This window comes from Euprymna scolopes, chromosome 12 (genome assembly GCF_053919585.1).
Source record: "Euprymna scolopes isolate OS-2025 chromosome 12, ASM5391958v1, whole genome shotgun sequence".
Taxonomy (NCBI): Eukaryota; Metazoa; Mollusca; class Cephalopoda; order Sepiida; family Sepiolidae; genus Euprymna; species Euprymna scolopes.
The window spans coordinates 8,180,226-8,201,634 of record NC_136493.1 but is presented as its reverse complement, the minus strand read 5'-3'; positions in this window follow the sequence as shown (position 1 = coordinate 8,201,634).

The following is a 21,409-nucleotide window of genomic DNA, read 5'->3' as shown; positions in this document are numbered from 1 at the left end:
CTTGGTCATTAATTCTATGAAAGGTGTTTGACTGAGCTCCATTCTCTGGTTCTTCTTTAGAAGACATTCTATGCAAGAACTCGTCTTTTTATCACAACTGAAAAGAATTTTCCTTTCCTTCTTTGTCTGTGTGTGTGTAGGGTTAAACGGAACTTCCATGAAACAAGTTTTTTTTTTCTTTATTTAAAAATTTGTTGTTTTTTAAGCATTTTCCGCCTGCGTCCCTGTAGGCTACAACACAGTCGTCTTCAAATCTAATGTCAGCAAATCATCATAAACTGTCCTCATAAATAATTAAATTTTGTTAGTGACATGCATTATTTTCAATCCTTTTATATTTTTCATCATTCAATTAACAATCTATCCATCTCATTAATCCTTATCCTCAAATAGTTTTGGCTTCTTCTATTGTAAAAAATGCTTATGAAATGATGCACCTCTCCCCTCCGTAATATACAGATTTGTTTTCCTATTGACTTTTTTTTTTTTTTTTTTACCAGAACTATTGGGACGGCTTTAAAGGGAATTTTGGCAAAACCATTGATTCTTGAGTATTGTTTGTCGGATTGAATTATCGAATGATATTGAAAATAAAAATAGATTTTTTTGTTGGAACGAAGAAAAAGAATAAAAACATCCTTTCATTATGATCTGCGAATGAGTTGGACCTTAAAATACACAGGTGTTAAATTTCAGCATATATTTATCAAATAAGTCATTTTCTCAAAATAAGACGGCATTACTTTCACCAAATTGCTAAATTTAGTAGATCCTAATTAACCATTTTGTTTTTGTTTTCAATGAAAAAAAAATAATAAAATGAAAAAAACATCATAGAAAGTATAATATATGAATAATACATGATGATGTTTGTACTTATAAAATTAGAAAATAAAGTTTTGTTGTGTTAGGATTTGTAAATTATATTTTTAAAGAGAAAGTTTAATGCCATTCTCAAGTAGTTTTACCCGAGTTTTTTTTTTTATAGTGTGTAAAATTTATTTTTTTTTGCTTTTGATATTTTGATTTTTTGCTTAAGAAACTTGTGCAAACATTTTCTGGGATCTGCTTTTTCATGATTGTTAATGGATTTTATCCATTTTTAATTTTATTTTTCAGACAGAAATTGCCTTTTTAATAAGGATAATTATGAATATAAAATAGGTAAGTATTTTTTATTCGTTAAAAAAAAAGAAAATCTCAAAATAATAAAATACGATTCCGCTACAATATATATATATATATATTTATTTATTTTATTATTTATTTATTTATTTAACTATACCCCCCTCCTTCCCCGGAAAAAAAGCAGTTTATGTATTCTGCAAGACCTAATAAACTATGAGTTTTACTGACAATTTTCTGGTCGTCTTGTCTTCTAACAAAGTATCATTTTTATTCTCTCTTTTTTTACTCCTGCATTATCAGACTGTTTTCCTGGAGCTTTTGATCCGTCTGTCGATTTTTAGGATAAAACATCCGGAAGATAAATTTCCGTTTTTGCCTTGTATCAAAGGCGCCGTCCAAGCTTTTATTTCAGCATCGTGATTCTGAATGTTTTGATATGATTTCTGTCGAGAAGGTTGGTGGGTGAACTGGGTTGTAAATGGGCAACGACAACAACAAAAAAAAATCTTGTCATAAATGTCCACTGATGCATTTCCATCGTTGAAACTAACAATTTGTTTAAAAGATGAACGCTCTTCCGCATCTTTTTCATCCCTAGCTAATTAACTCCGTAAAATATTTGCTAAAACCCTCGTCATTAGAATCATCGATGTTGCAGTGCTGTATCTACGTTGTTGCACACTGATTGATCATAGTAATCACTCAACCCTTAATCAATAAATCAAATCAATATGAAATCAGTCATCGATTTATGAAAATATGTTCATATATATTTGCATGTACAGAATTCACTCCTAAACTAATTAACCGATCATGATTAATTTTTGAACAGCTGTTAGATTTGAGGGGCCCAAATGTGGGCTATATTTAATTTAATTTGATTTAGTTATATACAAAGTGAATAAAAAGGGATAGGAAGCTATGTGTGACAATTCGGATACTCTTCATATTTTTGTGTGTGTATGAAATTTTAACTGTAGGTACGAGGTGCCTTCAATAAGTTTCCAGACTTTTTTTGTATGGACACTTTTATTGATAGTACATACATGAAACTCTTTGAAGAAATCTCCTCCGGCTGTAATACCTTTGTTGTATCATTCCAACAACTTCTGGAAGGCCGCATGGAAGTCTGCTTGTTTGAGCATGTCAGTGACCCTTGTCGCAGCCTCTTTCATTGCCTCAGTTGTCTTATTACGACAATCTCTAAGCTTTTCCTTGAGCTTAGGGAATGATCAAAAGTCACAGGGAGCAAAGTCTGGGCTATAGGGAGCGTGAGGAACTGTCTTGATGCCCATCTTGGTTAAGTAGTTTGTGACAAGGATGGAGTTGTGGACTGGTACATTCGCACAAATCTTCTGCATCTTCAGTTCCTTGCAAATAATTGTGTGTACAGTTCCCACACTGACATTAAACTGTGCACTTATTGTCTCTATAGACGCATGACTGTTCTTATCCATGTAATTCTTTATTTGGCCAATCAACTCTGATATTCTGACTTCCTTATTTCTCCCATACCTCTCATCATCCCTCAGACCCCCTCCCTTCTTTGAATCTCTTACGCCACTCAAAAACTGATGCTTGATTCATGCAAGATGGTCCAAAAGCAGTCTGAAAGTTTTCCATATATTTGTGCGGCATTTTTTCCAAATTTAAAACAGAATTTTATTGCATATTGTTCTTTTAAGGTGTGCTCACGTCCAGATTGCATTTTTGAAATTCATCAATTGCGACAATCAGGCTTTGGTAGGGTGTATGCCAATTCCTGCTGTAGCTGTTTATTTGAATGTGAAATCATAAAAATTGGGCAGTCATCTCATAGTATGTATAAGTGATAATATACTGAATTTTCCAGAGTCTATGACAGTTTTAAATGCCTGTACCCAAACAATCTGGAAACTTATTTAAGGCACATAGTATTAGACATTAATATTTCAGCACCTGTTCATGCTTCAGATGATGTAAATGAACAGTCTTGTCTCTCCTACATGTCGTTTTATGTAATGCTTATTTATGTTGTTCAATCTGTTGTGTGACAATTTGCTCGTGTATCAACAAATCATATTTACAGCCAAATACAACACCTAGCAGTTAGAACAGCGTCAAATATGCACTGATTAAAACAAACGATAAAAATATATGCACACACAAAACTTTTTAGACTCTCACATAAACAAGAGCTTCATACATAACTCAATCCCAGAGGTAAAATATATTTTAACAGCTATTTTGTGTAATTATAGGAAAGACTTCAGTGGGAGAAGTGGTGGTAAACGTTAATTGACTCAGCTTTAGTATGATAATGAGAGGAGGGGGGGTAGATAAATTTATAGTCTTTTTACTCTCATGAATTTACTGGAGACAAAATATTAAATTCTATTTCTGTTTGTCATTCTGGATTACCGGGAAATTTCTCTACTTTATTATTCTTCCAAATAAAAATCTTCATGAAGCAATAAAAAATGTGGAAAAAAAAATCACTTTTGTTTTATGGGTTGACATGACACATTGTCTATCAGAGTTATTCTTACATTTTAAGTAATATTCTAAAGTAGTTGTTTCAGTTTTTTTGGTGTATTTAAAAGGATTTTATGAGGCATAATATAAATAATAGCCTCAAATATTTCAGGTTTATATTAAATTTGATTCATAGTTATTTGTCATAATAAATGGCATAAATAAAAACTCTTAATTTAAAATTCTTTTTAAGATCGCTTAAGCTTAAGCTTTAAATTTTGGACATTTTCTAGAATAAAAATCATGTAATTAGGATTCTAGACATAAGGTGTAATATCATTATATTTTGATTTTAATCTTTGAAAGGGTTCATCATAAAAATAGGACCTAACTTCTTTGTGGAGTTTTATCTGACTTTATCATATATATATATATATATATATATATATATATATATGAGATGTAGTTTGCTTAAAGTATTGTGTGAGATAGTTGTATAAAAGAGATTTAGAAGGCTATCACAATGCAAGAAATGGAATGTAGTGGGTGTTTAGGATAAAAGACAAAAACAAGTGACAATTTACTATAATAATAATTATTAAATGTCGTTATATATTTGTATGTCTTACTTAAAGAGGTCTACTGTGTGTGATAATGTTCCATAATATATTTCGGGGGAAGCCCTTTCTCAAATGGTAGATGTTACAGATCTGTTCAAAGCATGCTAGATAGAAGATCTAGCATGCTTTGAATAGATCTGTAATGTTGAAAGTTGTCTATTAACTGAAATTGATGCCATGCAAATCAATATTTTTCATAGCGAAGCCATTTTGTAATGTTCTGAAGTGTTTGTTTAAATGATCTAATTCCGGAATAAGAGAATTAGTGAACAACCCATCAGAGTCAGCAGACTTTCATGGGGTAGACTTTATTATTTTTTGACTCTACTATGGGATAGTTGATGGTATATTTGTGTTTGTATGAGCCAGTTACGGGTGGTGCAAATGTAGAATCTGTGGAATGTGTAGACTTCCTTCTGGTGTCGACTGTAAAGAAAAATAGATAACCCTCCCTCAAAAGATGTTGCGATTGTGACAGTGTTGCTCCTAGGATGTAATGTAGTATTTTATTATCACGATTGAATGTGTCTGTAAAGGTGTTAGAAATTTACATAAGATAGTGACTATTAGCTTAGCTGTATTGAATTTATATGGGGCATTTAGTTCAGAGGGAATTTCTGCAGTCATTTTATTATACATGGAGATAGATATATATGTATTTATATATATTATATTATAAAACTCAAATCTTCTTATTTCAGTGTTGAAACTGTATCTGGTCTACAGCTTCCAGTTTGAAAAATTCTACGTATGCGTAATTAAATAAAAACAAAGCCATGAAAGCTATTTTTTTGACAATTTTTTTCCTGTTTAAAATATGCAAATAAAAACAAAACTAAATCCCTTCTGCTTTTTTTCATTAGCAGTTCACGAATTTTATTTGTATTTTTCATAGCAAGTTGGAATTGTTTTCAAACAATTTTATTTTAAAAAAACAATAATTCGAATCTGATCTGAAATTCTTCAGGAAATGTTACAAAAGTTTTTAGTACGATTCTTTTATTAAAAAAAAAAAACAACTTTTTTTCATTTTTATTTTTTCAATTTCAGACGCTAAAACTGATGCAAAAATTTAGCGTTACAAGAAATATAATAAAAAAAAAGAAGCTGATATTTCGGCTCGACAATGAATTCTCTGGAAAAGGATGTGACCCTAATTACAAAGTGAAAAGTAATATTTATTAAACAAGTTTGACGACTTTTTAATGAAACAAAGTTTATAACATTAGAAAAGTGCTCTAGCGGACCAACTAAAAACTTTTGAATGAAAATCTAGTTTTGTGATGTCCACCCAATATGTTTGTTGTTCTCCCCCCCCACACACACACACACCGTAATAATTCTTATTTATTTAAATGTAGCTGCAGTGCGCGCTTTGTTCTGCAGACATTGCAAAAATTGGATTTTTGTTTAAAACATGTACCATCAAAGATTCCTTATGCAAATTTTTCACCTTCTGACATTCTGAGATTTATACATATGATTCTGCTATCTGCAAGCACCTTATAAATAACCGTGCTTGTGCCACAAATTTCAGTGTCGACATGTTCATGATCTTAAGAATGTTGCACTCGCCTTTTCATTTAAAAATCCTAGATACCATTTTTATTAAGTCCTTGAGACCTTATTTTTGTAAATAAGAAAATCTCTTAGGACTTAATTTGATTTCTATGTGATTTATTCCCTGTTCATTTATTTATTCATTTTTTTTTTTTTTTTTTGTATTATATCTTTTTCCTTCTCTCCTCTGCTATATTTATGACATTTTTTTTTTTTTAATTTCAATTTTTCCTCGATTTAGCTTTAAGCAAGGAACGAAACCTGGTTATCTAGCCCATTTTCATTTTTATAATCCATCATGTTAATTATTCTATATTCAGCCATAATTAAATTTTGTACCCCCCGCCCAAAATTCAAATATATATTTGTAGTCAAATTGAATATTGAAATGTTCATATCTTTGGTTCTATGGGACTAAACTACATAAAAATTTGAAGGCTTTTTGAAGATTATAATACTGTTCTATAGTTAAAATTTTGTGATAATTGGTAAAAAAGAACCTATATTTTCAAACCAATAAAATATGCCCAAATTTGCCTACATTTGTATATATAGTGTCCTGGCAAACTAGCATCAGTTTTGTTGCTTTTGGATGAATTTTGCTTAGAGTTTTCTGTTCAAGATGGGAATCTAATTTTTGGAATATGTTCTTATCACATGAAATCCCAACTATCATCACCAGTGCCATGTTGATTTTCTGAAAAAAAAATTGCAAATCGACCTGCCCTTCTGGCACAGTACTTAACGCTGAAATGCCACTATGTCAAGTTTCAGAATGAATATACATAATGCAAATGTTCTGTGATATTTAATAACTTGTTTAATATCTTTAATATTAATAATTACTGTTTTGATTTCGAATATTGTCTTTAAATTTTAATCCTAGTTAATTAATTTTAATTAATATGGAAATGCCATCTATCTGAGAAATATCTTCTATCCGATTTTTTCTTTAAATCTATTCAAAATATTTAGCATCAAAATTTGTATTTTTATGACAAACTTGAACTTATCTCTTTTATTTGAGAGCATTTCGTTGTTGCTATTAAAGAAATCATTTCAATACTATTTTCTTTCTTTTTTTTTTTTTTACCTAAATTCATACTGAAACTACATTTTTTAGAAGCATGGCAGTAGACATTTTCTTTTCTTCCCATTATTCTCGCTTTTCTGGATTCTTTTCATAAAACTGCCTCATAAAAAAAGACGGATGTGCGTGTATGTTTAACCTACATTTACGAACGGAACACTTTTTAATCCAAAAGTGTTTCTTTTTTAAAGATGTCAGCAAACGTTTTTGTTTATACACTTGCAAAACTGAAGTGTTTTGCAATATTCCTTAATACATAAGAAAATATTTTTCATACCCATTACTCTTTAGACGTATGTTCTTTACATATGTGGGGTGTCAGCTGAAAAAAAAATTAAACTGAATCCTGCAAAAATTCTTGATGCCATCTTAGAATTGGCGGAAAATTGCTAACTTCGCAACGTTGTTAAAAGAAAAAAAAAAAAAAAAAGAAAGATTCTTGCAAATGTTGACTCTGGAATCAATTTAAAAGAATTTGATTCTTGCAAATATTGTTGACTCTTAAATTAGTTTCAAATAACTTAATTTCTGTCAAAAACATTATGGTTGTAAATGAAAAGCTATGGATATTTAGTATTCTACATTTCACAGTTTTTAGTGAACACGTTTCGCTATCTTTCTCGCATGAGTAGTAGTTGCCATTTTGTGTGTTGTGTTATTATTCTGGGGAATTACACGCCAGAGTGTCGGAAGAAAGAGAAAGTGATGAAAGTGTAGAAAAAATTATTCACAAATGAAAAACGTTAAAGGGATCATGAAAAGCGTAACATCAGTAAAAAATATTATACAAGTAAAAATACAAGAGGATGGAAACAGATATACTTATTAAAAAATGAATACAATAAAATTTCAAATATGATAAGAAACAACATATGCTGCGAGAGTCAGAGATAGACAAATATGTGTAAGTACTGAAGATTTTTGTTTAGGAGCATTTTTTCTCTAACGTTGCTGAGAAATAAATTTGATGCTTCTGGGTGAAAATAGGTATTAACAGAGAACAATTTTTTTTTTTTTAAGTTTATCGATGATTTCTGCTAAAACATTCACATAAATAAATAAATAAAAAATATCTAAAATACGGGTTTTTTTGTGGGTGGGGGGGGGTAATACATGGGGAAATAACTCTGGTTAACCAAAGTTTTAATTTTAAATCTTTGATATACATTAAAGAAGTATTTTGATGGAGGGGGCTCAAAAATATTTGTTTTTTAATTTTTATTTTTAAACAAATTTGTTAAGAATGAACAATTTTTATAAATCTTTCAAGGGAGATAATTCTTGGTAACTAATATAAAACAACAGAATCAGAATTACTCCTATTTCTAAAAGGCAATTTCAAATGTTTTTTTGTTTTTCTGAGGATGCAATTGAAAACAAAAATACTTTATGCCAAAAGTATTAAAATTTTATGAGAAATCTAATAGTATTCATACTGTTTTTATTTATTTTACGATAATATTGTGAAGTCTGTGTTCCGGTCAGACATCCATAAATAGCAGACAGGATTTTCATTTTTATTTTTGCTTTAGAAATGCAAAATAAATTGATTTAGAATTCAGTAGGAGTAGCAGAGGTACACAGATGTTCCCAATCATTCTCGGGCAACCACAACTGGTATATTATGTTAATTATGCTCAATGAAATTGTTCAGAAAAACACAATTCTTGTCTGATCCGTGTCGTGTGTCTTTTCCGCATGAGATATCAGTTGCAATAATATTCATGGCAGCACAAAGTGAACCTCACCATGAAATTCTATCATTTATGACACTTCAACTGAGTTTTTAGTCTCATTATCATGAAATAATTTATTTACAATGTGTGTCTGTATTTGTTTACTATGGATTCTAACACAGCTGGACCGATTTTCATGAAATTTCACACAAGTGTACTTTGTGTCTGGGAGTGTTCTTGTATAGGTTTTCTCGCAGAATGCTTTTGATAGGTATCAAAAATTGTTACTCGATAATTGAAAAAATCCGATTAAAGAAGTAACAGTTCGATTGTTAACAAAGTTAACACTTTATACCACCTAACATCACAAGTACATTTTAGATTTTCCACCATACAAGCAGAAGGGCTCTGGTGTATAAAATCAACAGTAGGTCCTTTGATAAAACAGGGGCGCATTTGAAATTGATGTTTATTTAGAACACAATTCAACTATTAAACTTGGTTTTCATATATTAAACTTTAATTCAATACATTATCTATAAATATAAAGTAGTAGCGTTCTTCTAAGGTGTGCTCACATCCACAACACTGGACCAATAATGCGCAAACCTGGCATGATGGTCCTTCACCTAGGGATGATGCACACCATTTTTCAAGGTTACGATTAAAGGTCATAGCCTATATATATATATATATATATATATATACTCTCCTGCAGCCCACACCACTAGGAGATCATGACCAAGCCTGGCATGATGATCGTTTCCCCCCCCCCCACCTAAAGATAGTGACAGTATTTTTGAAGATCAAATGTTAAGTGTACATTAAAGTCCCATGCGAAACACAGGTATCTTCACTAGTATCAAAATAATTTTATAAAATCAACAATGCGTTCTTTACTGTGCAATGTAGACTACAATACAATTGTGGATTAAGTCATTGCAAAAAGGCATGTGAAGCTTCCTCCTGGTGCATTGCAATGGGTCCCTGATTAGAGCAGGCAATCGATCGATTTGATTGAAAAATGGGTGACTTCATTGATTTCGATGGAAATAAAAGTAGTGTGTGGAACGTGTTGATCCTCATTTGATCCCAGGCAATGTCAGGTCTCCTTTTTAGTGTGTGTATATATGATAATATATATATATATATATATATATATATAGTAAGTTAGAAAAATATGTATGGCAATTAAGCTGCACAGAATATTCTGTGTTTCATCCATACTAGGATTCGCCAGGCTTATGCATAAGCCTAACGAATCCTAGTTTAGCTTAATTGCCATATATATATTTTCCTAACTTACTACCTAGCTTTACCTATGTATTGAGCACTGTTGAAGTATACGCATAAAATTATGCTTCCGTATATTAATTTATGTGATTAAATTAAGTAATCATATATATATATATATATATAACATCATGCTCTCTCTCTCTCACACACACACACACACACACACACACACACACACACACACACACACACACACACACGATGTTTTAGCATCATCCCAGCAACAGAATTATTTGTTGATACTTTTGTCTAAAGCTAATGCCTTACAGTTTTGTAGAATTTTAGCTTTGAAAAAAATAAACTGGTGTACAAAGATGTACAATATGGTTGTTTTTATTTTCATCAGAATTTATGGTCTTTTTAATGGTGCATCTTGTCAAACGTTATCGGTTGGGTGAAATAAGTTATGACGCAAACTTCAAGCTATCACATTTTTTTTTATGCGTCTTCCTATTTCACTAGAATCCTGAATATTTAAACAGTTGCTTAACGCAGATACACCAGATCACATTTACATATCTCGCCTGCAAATGATTCCAGTTTAAATAATTTGCAGACCATATCAATGTCGATTCCCAAACATCAAATAAAATGTTATTAGCTGTTCTTGCTTCTTTTAATACCATAAAACAAGATTACTCATCACTGATTTTTTTCCCCCCTGAAAAATAAATTGCAATGTCGGTATGTTGTGCAATGGATAAAGGCTTTTTAAGTATAATCAGTTTATCTTGACAATCTTTCAGAAGTTGAAAGTTCAATCCTTACTACAAGTGATACTCAGACTAAAATAAAAATTATGGCCGGTCATGGCTAATGGAACGAGAACAATCTACTAGTAATGAGACAATTGCAATATTTTCCTTGCTTCCAATACAATTACCGATTCCATCCTAAATTCTCAATTTTGATATAATTACAGATTCCAATTCTTTGTAAATCTGTAAATATTTGACTACAGATTTTTTTATATTTTTCTCGTTAGATGTACAGATATTTTCTCAAATGTAAAAATACACTTGTGAGAGATAGTCTATAGATTTTAGCATTATTGGTTGTTTAAAATCAATAAATATTTATTTTATCATTGCTACCAACAATGGAAGATTTTACGTTTCTGAATTTTTGAGATGAGGATTGGTTATTTGTATTATTATTCATCGGACTACTCTTCTCATCTTTAGTGTAGTAGACCTAGTATAGAATTCAATACGATATGGGAGCCAGTAATTATAAACAATAGATAATATATACAAGTAATAAGTATAGAGATAGATATACATTAATAGTAATAAATGGTGATATTTACAATTAGAAATAAAAATAAGGTTTAAGCCTCTTAAAATTTGTACTAGAATTGTCCGCGAGGACCCGTGGCGCAGTGGTTAGAGTATTGGGAAAAATCAATTGTAAAAAGTGATATTTTCCTAAAGGTTGAAGGTTCAATCCTCAGTGTGGGCGACCGAAATATACATTTGCAAATTACATAGGACCTCAGTCATGGCTGACGATGCAAGAGCACTACCCCAGTGAACTAAATAAAGGGTTCTGCTCGAAATTCCATCCAAAATACCCAAGTTCAACAAGATACACCTGAAGAAGGTCGGAGGTTATATTGACAGAAACGTTGTGAAAATCACACTCAAGATGAGAACAGTAGTCCGATGAATAATAATACATGGAAGATTTTGTTTTAAACAAAATCAAATAAAATAGACAAAGGAATCGTTTTTGGCATCAGAAAATAGGCACAAAGTTTTTCAGTTCTGATACCGATACGCAAAAGGTTAAGATTTTTCCGACTCTGATTTGATCGGTGAAAAGATTCCGTATAGAATTTCAAGTTTGACAAGATGCAATTTATGCTTAAATGTTGTGAGAATAACACATAATCTATATATTTATAAAAGTGAACGTATCTGCTTGTCTGTCTGTGTGTCTGTGTATATTTCCCTATGCAATAACTCTGTCAATTTTAAGTCTACAGACTCGAAATTTGATATACAGGGTACTGAGATTTGGGAAAATCTTTGTAATCCGTTTTCGGCCAGAAATTTGGCTATTAAGAGGTCAAAGTTCAACGATTTGACCTTTGAGACCTCTACCAAACTCCTCCGGCAATTTTGAGTATAAACACTTGAAATTTTAGATATAGGTTCCTTGGACATGGATTAAACTTAATAAATTGATTTGAACCCAAAACAATAAATGTTAAGAGGTCATAATAGGGGTCAAAGTTAAAAAATTTTTTTTACCTCTGCGGTCTCTACTAAATTACTCAGATAATTTCTGGTCTAAACATTTGAAATTTTATAAATTTTATATAAAGGGTATTCAGAGATAGGGCAAGCTTTTTAATCGGTTTCGTCGAAAATTTTAGCTACCAATATATAAATGTATGTATGTATGTTTTCATGTCTGCCTAAAACTTTTGACAGAGGCGACAGAATTTCACAAAATCAATATCGTTTTTAAGCTCAACCTTTTCAACAACAAATATTGAAAAATTGGCTAAAAACATTAATTTCTACAGGGAGGGGTCACTTTTTTCACTGATATTGCCGAAAGTCATCCCCTTTTTTCAATTGTCTTAATTTAAAACATACGTCACTTCTGGTTTGGCGATGATTGTAACAGCAAAGATGTCACTTTTTTCCCCCCGTTCTTTTCCTCCCTCGCAGTACGGGTTCGAGTCTGCCTTCCTACTACCACTTTTTTTTTTTTTTTTTTGCTCAACATACACCTTCAAACACCCGTGCAACACCGGGCTAAAATGCCAGTCCAAAATTATCCAAGCAAATTGCGACTTTTGAAATTACTAAATCCAACGTGAACCAAATATTTTACAAATTTTTTTTTTTTTCATTGATCCAGTCAGAGATGATCAAAACTTTTATCAAGTATATATATTTTTTTCAAATTCTTTATCTTGCTTGTCACACAGAGTGCAATTCCAAACCTTTAGCATTGTTGACTGACCACAAAAGGACGTAAATAGACTGGACACTAAAATGCGGAAAATGCTGACACTGTATAAAATAACCTTCCAAAACCAGTGTCTGCTTTGACTGTATCGGCCCAGAGGAGCAGGAGGTATGAATCTCTGAGAGATTGACCATCAGCATCACGTGTAACTATCGTGAGCACTGGACAATATCTTATGGGCTCCCAAAATGCAAATTTCAAAACAGTACACAAACACAATGGGCCAAACAACAGCGTGCCAAATATTTTCTGGAGGAATTCACCCACGACTATATAGATAAAAAAAAGTCTCCATAGACTGGCTGAAAAGAGGATCGCTCCTCTATGATCAGGAGAGAATTATAATGGCTGCCCAAGATCAAAGCTTGATGACCAATGCTTTTAAAAAGATGAGTTGCCTCAGCAATGACAAGTGCAGGTTCTGTCACACACAAGTAGAGAGTGTGACCCATCTGACATCCAACTGCAACGTTCTGATGGGGGATGGCTATTATAGGATCCGACACAATGGAGTGTGTAAATATCTCCATTGGATGATCTGTAAAAAGTTGAACATCGAATGCAGCAGCAAATTTTGGAAACATGTTTACCAGCAAAAACAGTTGGAAATAAGTCATACACCATCCACTATGACCATGCAATTTCTACAGCTACGTACCTAGAAAACGGAACCATAAAACCTGGCATAGTTTTATGGGACAAGAAGGAGAAAGAAGTAACCTTGGTAGAAGTTAGTGTCCCCAATGATGCCAGGTTAAACAGAGCCGAGAAGGAAAGGATAACAAAATACCAAATTCTTATGACATGAAAAGAAACTGGAATCTTAGGAAGATATCTATCATTCCAGTTATCATAGGAGAAACTGGATTCATGAAAAAGAATTTCAAAAACTACCTGGTAAATATACCTGATGAACCAAGTGCAAGAAAGATTCAAACAATTGCACTTAAAAAAGACCGTGAGAATCTTAAAAAGATCTCTCGGTTGAAATATCTGAGTTAGCAGATGAATGTTTGGCATCTAGTAGGATGCCCCATCCCCAGCTTGAACAAACTGATTAAAAAAAAACGAAGAGAAACCTTTTTGTGAAATTATTTACTGGGAAATAACTTTGAACTCAACTAATAATTTACTGAGTGTTGCAATATTTTTGACATAAGTGTACTCGATACGATCACAAAAATTTGGACGATTGTATTTATGGCCAGAAGTAATAAGAATGAAACAATCATTATATATATTAAATCTCTTTGAATTTTTCAGTCAAAACTGACATGAGAAGGAAACTGTGCTTTGGTGATCCTGACTAAATTAATACTACCATTTATTTTAACCTAAAATTCTTTACAATTTAAAGTTTCCCCGACTGGATTGATGCTGTTAATTTTGCTTGGGACAACTACATTTAATATTTGCAATTGGATAAGTTTCTTTCACAACAAAGTTATTTATTTTTCTGTTCCTTTTTCGATCATTTTTCTATTACTAACTATACATTCGAGAATGTGCAGCTCATTAAAAGCATACATGAAATTTATCATGTTAAACATCTCTTTTATAAAAATAAATGTGTGTTACAGTAAAACAAATGATTCTACAATGTCATCACAGCTGCAGCATGTAATTCTCAATAAATCAATATCCGTCTTCAATAGTTCAGAAAGCAAATGTAGTGATAGACGATCAGTTCATGATATGACATTGTTTTGTGATAGGGAAGACGCAGAGTAGGACCAATCTGGGATCAATAACCAACTACCATTGCACCATACTTTTGCCATAAAAATCTCACAGTGGAATTTACGATATCCTGCAGGTTCACATCCCTAAACACAACTGTTCTGCGCCCTGCTTCTTCAAGTCACATGCAGTATTGGCAGTTACTTTATTATTTTGCCAAATTTATGTCTGGTTGGAATCGTGCCACGCCCAGTAAAGGCTTAAGCAAACTGATATATCAATGTTATTTGAGATTTCTCCTGGTGTCGACAAGAAAATATTTTTGCTTTTACCACAGAAATAGACATGACGAAGGAGAAGAGATATGATGGCAATATTGATACAAGCATATTAAGATTTAATGCCGTCTTGATGGTTATGTCTGCATCATCTGGACAATAATCTGGGAACCATTTTTCCCCGTTTCTTATCCAGACAATCTACCAAACGTTTGATTGTTGCCACAGTTAGGAAATGTGTTCTATCAGACAAAGGATAACCACCATGGATCCCCACAACTTGATAGACTTTGACTGATCTTGATCTCTTACAGAATCGTTTTGTTGGTGAAATGTGATCATGTTAAATATTATGTTAATTCATAAATTTTTCAGAAGAACTTTGATGAGCTTTTTTTTTTTTTTTTTTTTTTTTTTTTTCCAGTTCCAACACCAAAGTTCTTTTTAGCAGACACAATTTTACCACGAAAATGATGATTTTTCAATATGGCTTTATTCTCAGCAGCTTTAGTAAAACTACAAAGATATGACATATGGTGTCAGATTATAATTCATTTATTTTGTATGAATCAGATGGTTCTATTGTTGGCTATGGTTTCCCTGCTGTCTTTCTAGTTAGAATTTTTTCTAGAAAGACATTGGGTAATTACAAGAAGAACCATGTGAAAGTTGCCAACATCTCCTTTTTTTTTTTTATATATATACATACTTTGGAGTCACCACTTACCAAGGCCCAAAGGCCACTCGAGGATAAGGATTATTGAATGTAAGGTGGTAGTGTAGTAATCGTTAATCTTGCTACTCATCTCCCTTCATAATACCCCTGCAACTTATGTTCCCGATGGTAGCCCCCTGGCACTGTGCCGTGTTTGGGGTGAAAATTGAATTTAAAAAAAAAGAAATTGGGTAGAACTTGATTGATTATGGAGATAGCTTAACAAGAAAGTGTTTACATTGGATTTGAAGGCTGCTATGTTGTATTCAAGCGGGAAGCAGATGGGCAGGTCTGGGAAAGAAGTTTTGTTCATGGAATCTGCGTTTAGATTTAGGCACAGCTAGATATATATTGGTTATAGCTAGTTGAGTGTTTTTTTGTGAAAGTTTGGCAAGGTGGGGGACAATTGATTGGAGTTTAGACGAGCACTTTCCATGAAAATAATAACGTATCAGAGACAGGCTTGCAACGTTTGTTCTGTGGGAAAGAGGTTTCAGGAAAGAGAAAAATGCATCATCTTAATAGTTCTTTGGAACAAACAGGATTTGAACTTGGCACGTCCAGGTCGTCAGTCTACGTCATTAACCACTTAACCACCATCACCTCGCAGATAGTAATAAAAGTTCTCTATCTGTATTTCTGGAATGCGATGAACGAGAGCGATTTCTGTTTAAGAATGAAATTAAGTTTGAGAATTTGTATTCTTCACACTATTTTTATCTTGGGTGTTATTCTCACAACGTTTTTGCCGATATAACCTCCAGGTGTGTGTGTGGTCACATTTGGTAATCTTTATATTGAACCCGGAAATTTGTATATAATTTTGAACAGAACTGTGTATTTAATCCATGAGGGTAGCTTGATCTCGTTCTATCAACCATAACTAGGTAGATGTCTTATAATTGTATTATTAGTATCGTCTTTATTAAGGATTGAAAATTCAACCTCCAAAAGACTGTCACATAGAACTGACTATTATTTAGCACGTTTACCACAGGTCTCTGCAGACAATACAGGAATGATACAGCAAGTCATAAAGAAGTTTAGAGGTTACGTTGAATAAAACGTGAAAATAACATCCAAGATGAGAATGGTAGTCGGAATAATACATCTCAATCATTTGTTCTATATAGAAATCAGATAAATCAGCCCTAATTTTTTTTATGCATTTCTAATGGTTTCCAACAATTAGATACTCAAATTAAGTTGTCTTTTGCAAAAAAAAAAAAAAAAAAATATGAAGCTAAAATCTTTAGTAAATTAAATACTAAAAAATTGTTCATTATTGTTATATAAAAAGTTTGTCTTTTTGCATGGTGGTTAAAATGTGCTTTGTTTTTTTTTTGTTTTTTTGTAAATTATTGATTCACTGTTAAAAATCTAACTTTGAATTAAGAAGATCCAAACTATTAGCTGTTAAAATGAATCTTGTATGAACAGCCAAAGTTGTCTTTCATGCCATTTTTTTTTTAATGGGGCTTTGTCCAATATTTTAGGATCGTTTGATCAAATATTTGCATTATGTTTTATTTTCATGTACCACGTGATGACATGATACATTTGTGCAGAATTTTCACTTGTCTGAAACCTACACGTGAGGTTTACTATGAAATTTGGCTTTGAGCCGGTCGCACACAAGATGGCAATTTTTCAATTTCTAGCTAGCTTTAAACAGCTATAAATTGGTGGCAAATTCAGTTCCTAAAATAAATTTGATACTTTTGTTTCACAAAAATTTATGATTCCATATTAGATTTTTTTTTTTTAAATATATAATGAAATAAAATTTTTGTTTGTGATCCCTATTTGTGGAGAAAACAATCTTGTTGTTGGCATTGGATCGTCATCAGGTTTGCTTACAAACGAGAAAAGTGACTAATAGCAAACAAGTCGAATGACAATGTGATGACTGATGAAACCTCTTTTTCTGAGCACATTTTTATTTATATAATATTCAGCTTGTTTCTTAGATTATACATTATGCTTTGAAAAAGGCCAAATACAATTTTTGAAGGCCAAACTGCCTCAATAAAAAAAAAAAAGAAAGTCAACGAAATTCCGATACAGCTACCGATTCTATACAAAATTGATCATTCCAATACAATTACCGATTCTATTCTGAATTCCCGATTCTGATACAATTACCAATTCTATACTAAATCCCTGATCCTGTACTAAATTACCGATTCTATAATTGCATATTCCCATAAAATTAACAATTCTATACTGAATTGCTTGTTCCACCATACAATTAATAATTCTATACTGAATTTGTGATTCCAATACAATTACAAATTCTATACTTAATTGCCGATTTCAAATACAATTACCAATTCTATATTTCTTAATTCTATATAAACTTGCCAATTCCCATACAAAGACTGATTCTTCACTAAATTCCTTATTTTATACTGAAGTATCGATTCTATACTGAATTGTCAATTCCAATGCAATAACTGATTCTATACAAAATATATATAATTACAAATAATTACAAAAGATATAATTACAAATTTTACACTAAATTCCCGATTGTATTCTGAATTCCTGATTCTATACCGAATTGCCGATTCCAATACAATAACTAATTCTATACTTAATTGTCTGATTCTATACTAAATTCCTGATTCTCATGTTGTGTAGCAGGGGTACATATTGGGGACACATTAACGGGTACATCTAATACGGGGACTCTGAACAGATGACGATGATAATGAGGGAGACACGTATATCAGACTGGAATGCGTCTTGGGGGACTTTATATTATGAATACAGACTGCATGATATAATGCAACAGTTCTTAACACATATAAAGTGGAGAGGAGATACATTATTGATGATGGAAGAGAAAACATAACTTTGAAGAGGTTACACAAGAGTTTGTTATAAGATGATGATAAAACACATTTACCTTTTCTGGTTGTAAGGAATGACGAGACAAACAGTTACAAACATATTTGGTTCTTTATTCAATCAACCGATCAGTAACGTCAGGAATTCCAACGTTTTCGACTACATGGTTTACTCTTCTACACTTCGCTTCTAAGAGGCTCCCACTCTCCAACTCTCTCACCGTGTGTGATTTGCTCTGATTATCTCATCCTCATCAACTCTTGACTCTCAACTGACTGACTCTAACTCTGAACCCTCAAAATCCTATATTGAGAAATCTCCTTTGTTTATGACGTCAGAAGTGTGGTTTTCAAACATCACTACTTTTCACGTGGCTTTACATGCGTTTGTCCAAACACACTTTTGGCAAACAAAACAATCCTCAATTCTAATTCTAACCTATTTATAAACAATATATTTTTAATTTGCATTGTCCATTCTTTTAACTGACATATTTAATATTCAGATTTCTAATAGAATGGACAATCGATTCTTTTTCCGAAGAATATATATTTAACTATTTCTAATAGAATTAACAATGGATTTAATTTCTAACATGCCATTTTCCCATTATCTTTAACTCTGGATTACAGGGTTTGATTCTAGCCCTATCCTGATATGATTTTCACTTATCTAATATGTCTTCTTACTTACATGAGAAGGGATAGCCTTTCATGTAACACTCATACGATTACATATTCTATACTGTATCGCTGATTCCAATATAATTTTCGATTTTATACTAAATTCCTGATTCCAATACAATTACCAATTCTATCCGAAATTGCTGCTTCTATACTAGATTGCTGATTTCAATTCAATTCCGAATTCTATACTAAATTCCTGATTCTATTCTGAATTTCTGATTCTGATACAATTACCAATTCTATACTGAATTCCTGATTCCGATATAATTCCTGATTCCATAATAAATTGCCGATTAAATACAATTACCAAGTCTATACTAAATTTTTGATTGTCAATTCCAATATAATTACCGATTCTATACTAAATTCCTTATTCCGATACAATTACCGATTCTATACTAAATTGCTGATTTCGATACAATTGCCAATTCTATACTGAATTTCTGATTCCAATACAATTACCGATTTTATACTAAATTCTTGATTTCGATACAATTACTGATACTGATTATTGATAAGTCTTTAATTATTTAACTATAGAGTTATTTTTCTTCTCGATTACATTAAAAATACTTGTTAAATGTAAAAATACACTTGTTAGGGCTAGTCTATTGATTTTAGCTTTACTGTTTATTCAAAATCAATAAATAATTATTTTATTATTACTAATAAGAGTGGAAGGTTTTGTTTTTAAACAGAATCAAATAAACAAAGTCAATTAAAAAAAATTTTTGGCATCGGAAAATAGGAACAAATTTTTATGATTCTGATACTCTTAAAAGTTTTGATGTTTCCTATTCCCAATTCTGATTAGTCGTCGTATCACTAGTAAATAGTTCTTGCTGTGAATGTCTTACGAGGAAGAATAAGAGTTAGGTTAAACAAGAACAATTTTTTTATAGCTTTCATGCTTTTTCTAGAACTGTACACATAACGATAATGTCTTCCTGACATTAGGATGGTTTATTAAACATTGAAAATTGTACGAATGGGTGTCTCTCTGAAAAAACTAGGGTGCTGGATTATATTTTTTTATTCAAAGAATAAGTCAAAGGATGACTATATTAGACATGTGTACACAGTGTGATGATATGTGGAAATGAAATCTGCTGAGTGAGGATTGAAGACATGAGTTTTTTTTTACAAAGTAGTCATCACTTATCAAGGCTTGGAGGCCACTCGAGGATAAGGGGGGTAATGCATGTATGGTAGTCAATGGGATAATGTTATAGTAGTTGTTAGTAGTGGAAATGTGGTAAATTGGATTACTTTAGGGGATGGCTCTTCAAGAACTTGTTTATGTTGGACTTGAAGACGACCATATTGTAGTCAGCTGAAAAGACAAACGGAAGAGAGTTCCATAGGCATGCAGTTCTAAGAAACAAGCTTTGGTCATAGAATCTACGTTTGGGTTTAGGCACAAATAACGAGTCGGGGAAATTATTGATAGTGGTTTCAGCTAGATGTGTGTTTTTTTGTGAAAGTCAGGGAGGACCATAAATTGGAGCTCAGACGAGCACTTGCCATAAAAATAACGATAAAACAGAGACAGGCTTGCAATGTCTCTTCTGTGGGAAAGAGGTTGCAGGGAAGAGAAAAGGGCATCCCCCACTAGGCTACAAAGTATTTTGAACTCTGTCAAGGCAGGATAATGTGTTTCTAGCAGCTCCTGCCCAGATGTGGCAACAGTACCCCCATCCTTGGACGTATTTGACTCTTATACAAGTAGAGAATTGCATCAGCAGTGAGATATCTACTGGAGCAGTAGAAGGATCCCACCATTTTTCCAGCAGCCTTGGTAATGAATTTGATGCATGTGTTCCATCTCAGATCAGACTTAGAAGTTTGTCAAAACATGAAGCCTCTCCAAGACGAGAGCCATTCATTTCAATTGATGCCAGATGAGGATCAGAGCATTGATGATATGATAGAAGTTTGGTTTTAGATGCATTAAAATTAACCAGCCACCCCCTTTTTGCATTGCACTATGTGCTCAAGATCAGAAGAGATAATCCGAGAGAACTTGGTCATTTAAGCCTTTGAAGTGTTGCCATAGATAGTAATTTCGTCAGCATAAATGTCTATGAATGATCTTATGATCTTAGTTGCATCCAAAAAATATTTAAGGAGAGTAGAAAGTGAATTTTAGGTTTAGTTTCTGCAGATTCGATGTGTTTTACAAATGTGGGGAAGAATTGCTGTTTTCTAGGTTGGAATTAATCCATAATAACTTATTTTTGACAAGTTTTTGACTGTGAAGTAGTTTTTTTTTTCTCCTTACAGCAAGCGGCATTATGCTTTATCTAGAACGATTTCCATTAAAAAAAAAATATTAATGATGTGGTGGATGTGTAAGTCCGAGATAGAACTGATGCTCTCAGAAGAAGA